General features: G+C 39.5%; 1 pseudogene; it reads left to right on the forward strand.

Annotated features, from left to right (window-relative positions):
- Positions 1-8,086: 8,086 nt before the first annotated feature.
- Positions 8,087-10,496, forward strand: LOC128561896 (probable ribosome biogenesis protein RLP24; annotated as a pseudogene).
- The last annotated feature ends 2,984 nt before the right edge of the window (positions 10,497-13,480 follow it).

The raw sequence follows: 13,480 nt of genomic DNA on the forward strand, positions 1-13,480 counted from the left end.
TCCTATGGCTTAAAGGGGAGGGATGTGGGTGAATAAATTAGCAGGTACAGGGTTGATATGAGTGCCCTAACAGCAGCAAACTTGGAGAGCCGTGGGAATAGCCAGAGGGGCACCTCAGCCTTGCCTGGCGTGGGGGAGGGCAGGAAAGCACTGCGGGAGAGATCTGTACTCCTTGGGGAAGGACTCAGTAGTTGGGGTGGGAAGGGCAGAGGTAACTGAGAGAAAGAGGTTATGGTGCTCTCAGGGTACTTCAGTTTAGATTAACGACTTTCAGGAAAGCTAGAATATGAATGGCCTTTGTTGCCATGCTAAGTAACTAAGGCTGTGTCATGACAGTAATAGGGAACAATTGAAAATGTTCTGCACGATTAAACTTACAACTTTGGAAAATCTCTCTGGCAGTAGTATAGACAGAGCAAAAGAAAGGCAAGAAAACCGGTTAGAATCCTATTACCATGTTCCTACTGAGAAATGTCCTAAATTAGGGTAGGAATGAGAGTGGGAAACTGATTCAACAGCAAATTAGGACTTAATGCCTAATTAGGTGGAGGTGTGGTAGAAAAGGAAGGGGGGTATCAAAAGATCATTCTTAATTGACTTGAATAAGTGAGTGAAAGGTGATGGCATTCATTCATACGAAGAATGCACGGGGAAGGGTGCAGGTAAGCTCACCTGTAGACATGTTGAGTTTGAGGAAGGCGAGGCACTTGAATATTCAGGAGCTTAAAACTGGCTTATCGCAGCGGATTTAGGATTGGTCAGCAGATGCCAGCTGGAGCTACTGTGTGTATCGTGTATAGAGGAGGGCTAATGTTAAGGGGTGATCAAACAGCTGTTAAATAAAATCGATAGGAGGCCATCTTTTTGGAGTAGGCCCAGCCAACCAGACCAAACCATGATGGAGTCACACATGCTAGGTGCCACGTAACCAAACTGAACTCTGAAACAGGCCAGTTAAAAAAAAAAAAAAAAAAGGAGAGTCACAACAACCAATCTAAAGGGTACAGTTTACCTGAGTCAGCATGCTAAGGAAGTCCCCTGTGTTTTAACCCTATAAAGAAAGTAACTTTGAAACGACCAATCTATGTGGCTCCCTGTTTCTGCTTTCTTTAGTTCTTTTCTGTCTATAAAGCCAACCCCTCCAGCTCAATTTATTGGAGCATTCCTATTTTATAAAATTTGGTGTTGCCCAACTGCAGAATTACAAACAAAAGCCAATTAAGATTTTTAAACTAAGTTGTTGTTGTTTTTGAGACAGTCTCATTATGTCGCCCTCAGTAGAGCGCTGTGGGGTCACAGCTCACAGCAACCTCCAACTCTTGAGCTTAAGCAATTCTCTTGCTTCAGTCTCCCAAGTAGCTGGGACTACAGGCACCCGCCACAACGCCCAGCTATTTTTTTGTTGTAGTTGTCATTGTTCTTTAGCAGGCCCAGGCCAGGCTCAAACCCGCCAGCCTCAGTGTTTGTGGCTGGCCCCCTACCCACTGAGCTATAGGCACCAAGCCCTAAGTTTGTTATAATGTTGTCTTTTAACCCAGCTCATAATATCAACAGAGAGTGAATGCCCGGCCATCTTAGAGGAGTCAGGGAATAGTACTATCCCAGAAACTGAGAGAGGACAGTTTTAAAAGCAGTCAACAGTCACGAATGCTATAAGAAGATCAGAGATAATTATTCTTTGGATTTAGCAACTAAGAAGTAACTGGGCAAGAACTGTTCCAGATTTGGGACCAGAATCTAGATTGCAAGAGATTGTGCAGTGAGTGAGAAAGAATGCCTGGAGGTTTCTGGTGAAGAAGCCATGAAGAGCAGAGGAAAGATAATGCAGAAACCAAAGGCCAAAGGGCAGGGTCTGGTTTATTTAAAGATGAAGGAGACTTGACCTACTTTCTATATTGACATGTAAGAGCCTGGAGAAAGGGACAGTGGAGGCTACAGAGAGGAGTGTAAACAAATAATAAAACAATTCCTGAGAAGGTTGGAGAGGTGACATCCAGTGGAAAAAATGTGTCTTTAAAAAAAAAAGAAAAAAATTTTTGGGGTATTTTTTTCTTATGTTGCTCAGGCTAGTCTTGTAAACTCCTAACCTTAAATAATCCTCCTGCCTCAGCCTCCTAAAGTGCTAGAATGACATGTGTGAGCCCCTGCACCCTGTCTAGAAATGTGTCCTGAGCAGGAGGGAAACTTCTTCCACTAACTATAGCTATGTGAACACAGATAACATCCGGAGGCACTTTTCAATTAACTGTTTGATGATCTCTCTGAGGCCTAGTCATCTTCTGAGAGCTATAACAGGAGTGTTAGTGGGATTGGGATGTAGAAATTTGAAGAGGTCCATTGAAAAAGAGGCTAAGAAATTGTTGCCATTGGGGCTATATGCTTTGTTGAGGTACCACGTTGGTAACAGAGGTACCTGCACTGACCTCTACTACATGGGATCTGACCAAAGGTGATACCACAGGCTCTTCTTGTTTGGAATTTTATACTTTTACTCATGTAGCCTCCGATGGAAAGAGCTATTTTTCTTATAGCTTTTCCTGCTGAAAGACCAAGAAAAAGGATTTCCCCAGAAATCAGGGTCAGAGGAAAATTGGAGTCAGTAGTGTTTACTGTTCAAAAGAATGAGCTACTTATGAAAGTCAAGAATTAATCCAGAAACTGTTGTTAAAATTTAATTGGAAACTTTTCTAAATATTTTCAACATAGTGACAAACACAAGCAAGAATTAGTTGAAAAATGAAGGCCTGGTTGATGTTTAAAAATGTCTATTGAATGTTGAACGCAGATGGCATAGACTGTATGGATATGCCATTATTCCCAACTGTTAGTTGGAAACAAAATTCAGCAATAGATGGATTTCGCTTTCCAAAACACTGTTTTTGTTATTCACTCACCATTCCCTATTATCCTACACCTGGCCAATTGACATTCTAATGTTGACTCCCTGGCCCCTAAACCCATTTGAATTTGGTACTGTGCTCAAGGGTGCTCTAAATTCTACTGTGACTAGATCGGCTGAAAGTTAAAACCAATCTTGGTATTTAATCTCAAATAGAGCTGCTTTTGCTAAATTACTATTTTGTGTGCAATCATTGACTTGTATTGAGAGGTGGCATAATAAAACATCGTCATAAAACATGTAGTTGTGATTACTATAAGCAGAGTGAGCATATATTTTGATTTGGGAGGGATAGTTCCAGTTTATGCCTGTTGTTCTACACAATGTCTAATAATTCCCTTTTCACACTAAAAAAAAAAAACACAGTTATTACATGATCAGGATGTTTTTTTCACTATGCTACATGAAGCCCTTTTAAACTTTTGAACCTATTCTTAGGGGTCAGCTATACCTGTGTTTTTGTACAAATGGGTTATTTTTATTATGTACACATAGTGTCTCATAACTGCTCAGATTTCCCTTTTTAAGTTGTCCTTAGAAATCTTAGGGCCAAATTTGCCACCTGCCTCATAACAAGTGCACAGAACTCAATGGCATACATTTTTACTTTAATCTTATGCATTCCTTTGTTTTTTCTGTTCCTTTTTTCTTGTTCCTTTTTTCCTCACTCATTTACAATTTTTTTGTATTTTATGTGTTCTCTTCAGCTAGCTTAAATTCCCTTTTGAGAGGCAGTGAATAAAGAAGCACAAAACAAATATAGTATTTCTAGAATTTGTCTGACAGTCGTGGAAGATGGAAGAGTGGCTCTTTTTCAGCTTGACTATTTAATGTTTCCCATTTTTTGTCTATTTCTTTAATCCATGATAACTTTTGAAGGAATTGTCAGATTTTGACCAAATCAGATGCATTATTAAGAGGATGAAGATACTATCCTCTTCTAACTTGATCTTTGATCAGTCTGCCACCTTAAAATATAGGTGATAACATTTCTTGAATGAGTCTACTTTCTGTGATTATGGAGCTTGCACAAAGAAAAGCTTAGTGAAAAGAAGCACATAATTTATAATCAGACAAATGCACTTACTATGTAACTCTCTAAAAAAAAAAATTTACCTTCTCTAAGTCTCAGGTCTTTCATCACTAGTTTAGAGACAATATTACTGCATTCTTAGAGTAAATTAGACAAAATACACAAAGTGCTTGGCATATAGTTAGATGCCCAGTATATTTTACCTGCCATTGCTATTGTTATCTTTGCAATTTATAGATCCCTAACACTAAAGATTTTGCATTTGGTAGGTACTCTGCCATTTTCTTCTTCTTAATAAAAGATGATTTTAAAATTAAACTATTTATAATTTTTCTACTGGAAGCATAGCAAGGTAGACATTTCTGCCTCTTCCACAGCTAAACATTTAGACACTGGATAAACCACATATAAACATACTGTTAAATATATTGTAGAGCTTGCGAGAAAATAAGGAAAATCCCCAAGATTCATACCCACCCTGACAAAAACTAACGAAATAAATACCAAGCTGAAATCACAGAGGTAATTATTAAAGAACTGTTGTTACTTTGGGGATATAAGTCAAGAACAGAAACCTAGAGTCCTGGTGTTATATAGCATTCAGAAGTCCAGGAGACCAGGTCTCAAGGCTCATACACATTGGAGGAGCTAATTCTTAAATACCCTCCATCCCCACCACATAAAACTGAGATGTGGAAGAGGCTGCTACAGCCTCAGTGAATGGGTAACTAAGAAAATTCCCTGCAGTAACATTCAAAAATAACAAACGTCTTTATCTTTGACATAGCCTCAAAAGCAAAGCAATTAAAATGAAAGACTGTATAACCTGTTCTCACATGGGTGAGGCGTTTAAACTTACGTATTCCTGAGTGGCGCCTGTGGCTCAAAGGAGTAGGGCGCGGGCCCCATATCCTGGAGGTGGCGGGTTCAAACCCAGTCCTGGCCAAAAACTGCAAAAAAAAAAAAAAAAATTATGTATTCCTATGGCCAGGACCAAGAAATTAAAATGATCCCAGGTTAATAGCACATCCTGGTACCCAGCAGAAATAATCAGAAATATTTCTGCAGAAAAATTTTTTTTTTTCTTTTTGAGACAGAGTCTCACTATGTTGCCCTCGGTAGAGGGCTATGGTGTCACAGCTCACAGCAACCTTAAACTCTTGGACTTAAGCAATTCTGTTACCTCAGCCTCCTGAGTAGCTGGGACTACAGGCGCCCACTACAAAGCCCGGCTGTTTTTTTTTGTTGTACTTGTTTAGCTGGCCTGGGCGGGGTTCAAACCTGCCAGCCTCGGTATATGTGGCCAGCACCGTAACCACTGTGCTATGGGCGCCAAGCCTGCAGAAAATATTTTTTAATCTATGCCTTTCAGAATTTCCTCAAGGTAAATTGAGCCAAATATGAATTCACAATAAAAAATTAAACAAATGCATAAGAAATAAGAAACAATGACCAATTGATTCAGACCTGTAAGGATTTCAAATATTACCACTATTCTATAATATAAAGAATATAAAATAACTAAATATGAAGTCTTTAAGTAAAAGATGGAATTAAAAACATGAATAAGAAAAAAGGAACTACCAATATATGATCAAGCAGATTTAGAAGGAACCAAATACAACTTACAGAAAAAAATGCATGTATAACCATTGCTAAATTACAGATTATTGACAGTTGAGAGAATTGATAAAGTAGAAGAAAAAAATCTGAAGATATTACTCACAATAGATCATAGACTTAAGCATCTGGGAAATAGGAAAGAGATAAACATGAAGAATATAATGAAAAACAAAATAGAGAAAACATATTAAACATTATATATATACACATATATATAATGGCATATATATGATATAAATCTTTCAGAGTTGAGGAAAACAACATTTTTCAGATTCAGAAGGCCCAGGGTATCCCAAGTGGGATAAATAATAAGAAATTCACACTTGGACACATTGTAGCGAAATTGCACTACCGTGTGACGCCACGGCACTCTACCCGAGGGCGGTACAGAGACTCTGTCTCTACAAAAAAAAAGAAAAAAGAAAAAAGAAAAGCAAATATATTGGTAGACAGCCAGAGAAAGGATAAGTCTCAAAGGGGAAACAATTAGACTAACAGCAGACTTCGCCATAGCAGCAATAGAAACCAGAAGATAATAAAATAGCATCTCCAAAGTCCTAAGAGAAAATAACTTTAACTTAGAATTGTGTACCCAGCAAAATTATCTTTCAAAAACAATAGTGAAATAAAGATGTTTCCAGACAAAAAGTAATTTTAAAATTCTAGTATATATTAACCAGTGTGATGTAAACACTTCTAATTCTATATGAAATCAGCACATTGTACCTCATAAATGCATTAATGTATACATGATCTATGTGTTTATGATTTAATGTTTAAAAAAAGAAAAAAATTCTAAACATTTCAGGGAACTCAAATTAGACCTCCCATTTGACCCAACAATCCCACTACTAGGCATCTACCCAGAAGAAAAAAAAAAAAAAAACATTTTATCATAAGGACGTTTGCACTGGGTGGCAGGTTCAAACCCAGCCCCTGCCAAAAACTGCAAAAAAAAAAGGACATTTGCGCTTTGCACTACAATGTTTATCTCAGCTCAATTTACAACTGTAAAGATGTGGATGCCAATCAACTCAGGAATGGATTAACAAGCTCTGGTATATGTGTACCATGGAATACTATTCAGCCATAAGAAAAGGTGGTGATTTTGCATCTTTTATATTAACCAGGATGGAGGTGAAACAATCTTCTTAGTAAAGTATCACAAGAATGGAAAAGCAAATATCCAATGTACTCAATTTTATTATGAAGCCAGTAGATGACCTAACACATGCCCACATAGGAGAAACACTGAAATTCTATTCAAGTTAGGGGGAAGGGGAATGGGGGGGGGTTGACATCCTCCCACTTAAAGGGCACAATTAGGGGTGTATGACACACCTTTTGGGTGTCAAACACAACTACGAGAGGGACTCTACCTAATTCAAAAATTGTAACCTGGTTGTTTGTATCCTCATAATAACCTGAAATGTAAAAATAATAAGAATAAAATTTCTGAATATGAAGTTTAAAAAAAACAATAAAAATAGATACTTCCTTGCATGTCTCCTTTATGTATGGTCAAGAGACTAATCAAAAATTTAACAATTAAACTGAGCTTCTGAATAACTAATGCTTCATCATTGAGAGTTCTCGTTTTAAGGAAGTAATGAGTAAGTTGTAATACAACTAGCTAGAAAGTTAGGGACAAGTCTATACAAAATCCACAGAGAAATGGAAAAGAAGAGGCAACAATATTGTTCAGGATTATTTATATCCCCTACCAAAGTTTATCTAACTCATGCATTTTTTGGAGGCTGTGGTATCCTCTTTTTAAACATCTCTGCAGGTATATTTGATCAATAAAAATATGGGACACTAAGTTTATAGGGTACTAAGCAAAATTTATATTCTGATTCCATGGGCATTTGAGAATGATACAGTGTTTCAAGAAAGGTATTTCGGGGCAGTGCCTGTGGCTCAAAGGAGTAGGGTGCCAGTCTCATATGCCGGAGATGGCGGGTTCAAACCTGGCCTTGGCCAAAAACTGCGACAAAGAAAGGTATTTCAAATTTGTCCTAACAGATTTACAGGGTAGTTACATTCAAGATATCACTGGAAAAAATGTGATAGACACTTCATTTAAATAAACAATGATTTTAGTATTAGCAAAACATTTAGCCTTCTTAACATATTTAGATAATTATTACAACAGAAACCATTTGGCGTAATCAGCCAGAGCTGATTTTAAATTTTAGAGCTAGATAAAATTGGATACTTTTTCTCAAAAGATTTTATTAATAAAATGTGAAGAATGTTTGTTTTTTTTTTTAACTATAGTCGGGTCCTCCAGCGGTCTGAGGGACAGTGAACTGGCCCCCTGTTTAAAAAGTTTGAGGACCTCTGGTTTAGCGCCATCAACAAAAACTCTAAATTAAGCTTTCAGTGGCTTAGTAGCAACTGTAGGAGGCTAGAGAAAGTAATGAACAAGATATTAACATAGATAGAAAAAAGGAAAGGTTCACTTCCTCTCAAGCTTAGCATTTGGTCAGCAGGGACCCACACGAGTTCAACATGCATAACGACGAGAAATGTTATTCTGTTCGGGGCCAATCTAACCTGGCCACGGCATGATGCTTGTCTGCAACGATTGCAAGGTGTTCAGATTTTGTAAATCCAAATGTCAAAAAAAACTTTGAAAAGAAGCACAAACCTCGCAGCTCAGGTGGACTAAAGAGCTTACAGTGGATAATTCATTTGAATTTAAAAAACATAGAAACAGGGTGGCGCCTGTGGCTCAAGGAGTAGGGCGCCGGTCCCATATGTCGGAGGTGGTGGGTTCAAACCTAGCCCTGGCCAAAAACCACAAAAAAAAAAAAAAAAAAAAAAAACATAGAAACAGGGCGGCGCCTGTGGCTCAGTGAGTAGGGCGCCGGCCCCATATGCCGAGGCTGGCGGGTTCAAACCCAGCCCCGGCCAAACTGCAACCAAAAAATAGCCGGGCGTTGTGGCGGGTGCCTGTGGTCCCAGCTACTCGGGAGGCTGAGGCAAGAGAATCGCTTAAGCCCAGGAGTTAGAGGTTGCTGTGAGCTGTGTGAGGCCACGGCACTCTACCCGAGGGCGGTACAGTGAGACTCTGTCTCTACAAAAAAAAAAAAACATAGAAACAAACCTGTCAAATACCAGCGAGAGCTTTGGAATAAAACTATTGATGTGGGCGGTGCCTGTGGCTCAAAGGAGTAGGCCGCTGGCCCCATATACCGGAGGTGGTGGGTTCAAACCCGGCCCGGGCCAAAAACTACAAAAAAAAACAAAAAACTATCAGGCGGCGCCTGTGGCTCAGTCGGTAAGGCGCAGGCCCCATATACCAAGGGTGGCGGGTTCAAACCCGGCCCCAGCCAAACTGCAACAAAAAAATAGCCGGGCGTTGTGGCGGGCGCCTGTAGTCCCAGCTACTTGGGAGGCAGAGGCAAGAGAATCGCATGAGTCCAACAGTTTGAGGTTGCTGGTGAGGTATGACACCATGGCACTCTACTTAGGTGACAGAGTGAGAGGTCTCAAAGGAAAAAAAAAAAAGAATTGCCGGGCGGCGCCTGTGGCTCAGTGAGCAGGACACCGGCCCCATATACTGAGGGTGGCGGGTTCAAACCCGGCCCCGGCTGAACTGCAACCAAAAAGTAGCCGGGCGTTGGGGCGGGTGCCTGTAGTCCCAGCTACTCAGGAGGCTGAGGCAAGAGAATCGCTTAAGCCCAGGAGTTGGAGGTTGCTGTGAGCTGTGTGAGGCCACGGCACTCTACCGAGGGCCATAAAGTGAGACTCTGTCTCTACAAAAAAAAAAACAAAACTATTGATGCAATGAAGAGAGTTGAAGAGATCAAACAGGAGTGCCAAGCTAGATTTATAATGAACAGACTGAAGAAAAATAGCTACAGAACGTCCAGGACATTAAGGAAGTCAGGCAAAACATCCATCTTATCCAAGCCCCACACACCGCCCCCCACCCCGTGCAGACAAAGGCAAGAAGTTGGAAGAGAAAGTGGTACAGCAGTTACAAGAGGATGTGGACATGGAAGATGTTTCTTAAAAGCTGACTGTCGGTCACCATTTATATATGTACATTTGACAATGTCCTTTGGAGACTAGAACTTTTAAGCTATTGATTCATTTTTTACATAAGGCGACTCAAATGAAAGGGGATTAAAAAATCTATCACCTACTTTGCAGTCTGCAAAAAATCAGATATTTTCATCAGTCTTTCCTGTTTTTAGCATCTTCCAAGACCATAATAGCCTTATATCATAAAGCCTAGACTGAACGGTTTGGGCTGGGTTTAACTGTTCTAAAAGATAGGTATGGATGTTGGGGGTGAAGTCTGAATAATCTTTCCCTGAAATGGTACTGTATACTTTCCACTTGGGGAATACTCTGTTCTAACTTGTGATTCCTGGCAAAAATAAGCTTTATTTTTTCTAGTCCAGCAGTGATCTAGGAGCAGAGGAATCCAGCACCTTCTAAAATTTGTTGTGAAATTTTCTTTATAAAAGCTCCTAATTGCTTTTGGAAAGTAGAATTTATGGGTAGAACACCTATGCATTAGTTGCACAAAAAATAAAACCATTTTTAAAGTTCAAAAAAAAAGAAAAGGTAGGTATAGCGCAGCAACGAATTTGCTACTCTTTCAAATTCTAGCCCCTTGAGGATGGCTGCAGCTATTTGGGCTCCTGGGCAAAGTGATAATGAAAGACAACTACTTTCAGCCTTTTGAATTTAAGATCTGTGATACTACATATTGTGCTTACAATCAACAGTACTGGTACTCAGTAAATAGAAAATAATATATCATCTCATTTCATAAAGATATTAATTTCTTCTCTCTCTCCTTCTTTCTTCTTTATAGTCTTGTTTGGTCACCAGACTAGAAGAGTGCAGTGGCATCATCACTGCAACCTCAAACTCCTGAGCTCCAGCAATCCTCCTGCCTCAGTCTCCCAAATAGCTGGGACTATAGGTGCACCCCACTGTGGCTAATTTTTCTATTTTTTTTGTAGATACAGGGGTCTTGCTTTTGTTCAGGCTGGTCTTGAACTTATGGCCTCAAGTGATCCTCCTGTCTAAGCCTCCCACAGTGCTAGGATTACAGGTATGAGCCACTGCACCCAACTTTAAGATATTCTTAAAGCAGAGGCTCATGCCTGTAATCCCAGCACTTGAGAGGCTGAGGTGGGTGGATTGACTGAGCTCACAGATTTGAGACCAGCCTGAGCTAGAGCAAGACCTCATCTCTAAAAATAGCTGGGTGTTGTGGCGGGTGCCTGTAGTCCCAGCTACTTGGGAGGCTGAGGCAAGAGAAGCACTTAAGCCCAAGAGTTTGAGGTTGCTGTGAGCTGTGGCGACAGGGCACTCTACCAAGGGTGACAAAGTGAAACTCTGCCTCAAAAAAGAAAGAAAATAAAAATAAGACAGGCTAAATCTCTGAATACAGACCTATCTGAGAAAGAAGAAAACATCAGTATAGTACCAAACACAAGACTAAGAACAGAGGTGCTCAATAAATATTTGCCACTTACTGTTACTTTGGACAAGTCATTACATTTTTGTGCCTCAGCTTTTCCCTCACAATATAGGTCATTAAATGTGAAATGTCTGATTTTGAATCACTCGTTTAGTTTATTATATATCAAAAAAGCAATACAATTAATCAAAGTATGTGCCTAAACTATCAACACATCTTTGCCATCTTAACAGTTGCTCGTTTATGCCAGCAGCAAAGAAGCCTGGAGAGTGAGTAGCGATGAAATCGTGAAAAGTGTTTTCCAAAGCTTGTTGAGAATTGAATATTTTCCTTGCCCAAAGTGGTCCAAATGCTAGAAGAAGTGTGGTCAGTTGGTGCAAGGTCTGGTGAATATATAGTGGACATTAGAGAGTTTCCAAGTCCAAGTCTGTAGTTTGAGCAGTGTAGTTTGTGTGACATGTGGTTGAGTGTTGTCTTGCAAGAGGACTGGCCTCTCTCTATTGACCAATCTCAGCTGCTTAATCAAAAGCATCCTTCTCTTTTCATCCAATTGGTTGCAGTAGACGTCCGCTGTAATCAACTGACCAGTTTTCATGAAGGTATAGTGGATAATGCCAGTGCTGGACCACCAAACAGAAACCATTAGCTTTTTTTCCGATGGATATTTGCTTTTGGACTGTGTTTAGCAGTTCATCTTCGTCCAACCACTGTGCTGAACGCTCGCAATGGTCAAAAAGGATCCATTTCTCATCTCACATAGAAATGGTTTACCTTTATGTCTTGACAGTGAAGATGATTTCTTCAAGATGATTTCTCTTCTGACATCCAGTTAATTCATGCAAACCAGCTTCTTTGCCTTGCTGATTTGTTTCAAATGGTCCTTATTGTGGGAATAGTAACACCAGACCTCTACTAATTCACAGGAAGCTTGAGATGGGTTTGCTTCCATTACAGCTTTCAGCTCTTCATTATCCACCTTGGTCTCAGGCTGCCCCTATGGCTCATTTTCAAGATTAAAATCACCAGAACAAAACTTCTCAAACCGGTTGATATTTTGAGCCGTCTGTGCTGTGTTGGCTCCATGATGGAACTCATATTCAAAAATAACACAAATTTTTGACTGACTTTTTGGCATGGTTTTACAAAAATTGCCCTTAAAAAATTTTGGAAGATAATCATCAGCCAAAATGTTTGTTTTAAAAACTGAGGATGTATCTTTATAATAAAAATGAAACAAGAAGTGTCAAAGTGAAATGTCAGAGATATTGACTGTCAAACTTATTACTTAATCGGATATTTCATAATTAATATACTATAAACTCCTACCGTTTCCTAATTAGCAAGAGTTAGCATGTTTGAGAAACACTCTTGTCAGAACCCCCACAGAAATGAACTGAGAAGTGAAGAACTATGTGTTTTTTGAGAGTGAAACTAAAAGGAGTAAGAAAAGATTTATACTCTGTCAAATGTGGATTGTGACCTGAAAAAAACTGACTTTGCCTGAAGGATAAATAAGGTTTATAAACAAAAGAAGCCAATTGCCCAAACCTTGTAGTAGTTGTATGTCCTGGAAATGGTAAAGCTGATTTGTAATTTGGGGTCAAGAGAAGAAAATTGAAGTAGTAATATCTCTGTTGAATGGTATCATTCACTTCAGAATTGCTGTTTTTCCTGTTCGGTGCTTGTCATGGAGGAATTTCAAGCAATTGCGGTATCATTTAGCACGCCATTGTATGAAACTAATGACCAGTCTGCCACAGCCAGCCCCAGGTTTCTGTTCATATATGCATCCCGTGCCATCATCAACAACAAATTTATTTTAAGAACCTCTTCAGGAAACTTTAAAATCCATCACTGTCTTTGAAATGGTGAAAACCACTTTGTCAAGCAAAACTATACTCCTCAATCTGTTCCGATATATCTATGGCCCATGCCAAAAAAGATGACTGTTAGATGGTAAAATGGGGTAAACATAGAAGGTTGTTTGCAGAGAAGCCCTAGCTCATCCAGTTGCCCCAAGGACAGAGAGGATTAGTGTATAGGAACACCTGTAGCCATTCGGCCACAAAGGCTGGAAGGTTCTACTCTAGAACAGTTGTGGTATTTGTTAAAGAAAGAAGCTCTGCTCATCAATGAGTCTTACTGTTGAGGCTTTGTCATCATCCTCTCAGTCAATAGTCCCAAAAGATATCATGTCTGTTGCCCAGAAAACAAATAAGCCTTTCAGATAATTTTGGGTGACACTTTTCTCAACAGAAACTGCCTGACTTTCCCAAGAACAAATCATGAAAAGCTTGATCGATGGGTGGCGCCTGTGGCTCAAGGCATAGTGCGCCGGTCCCATATGCCGGAGGTGGCGGGTTCAAACCCAGCCCCGGCCAAAAAAAAAATATATATATACCATTTAAAAAAGAATTGAAAAAAAAAAGAAAAGCTTGATCGAAATTGTGAGCTAAAATAAAATTGTAAGCCT

The sequence above is a fragment of the Nycticebus coucang genome, chromosome 12 (genome assembly GCF_027406575.1).
Source record: "Nycticebus coucang isolate mNycCou1 chromosome 12, mNycCou1.pri, whole genome shotgun sequence".
Taxonomy (NCBI): domain Eukaryota; kingdom Metazoa; phylum Chordata; class Mammalia; order Primates; family Lorisidae; genus Nycticebus; species Nycticebus coucang.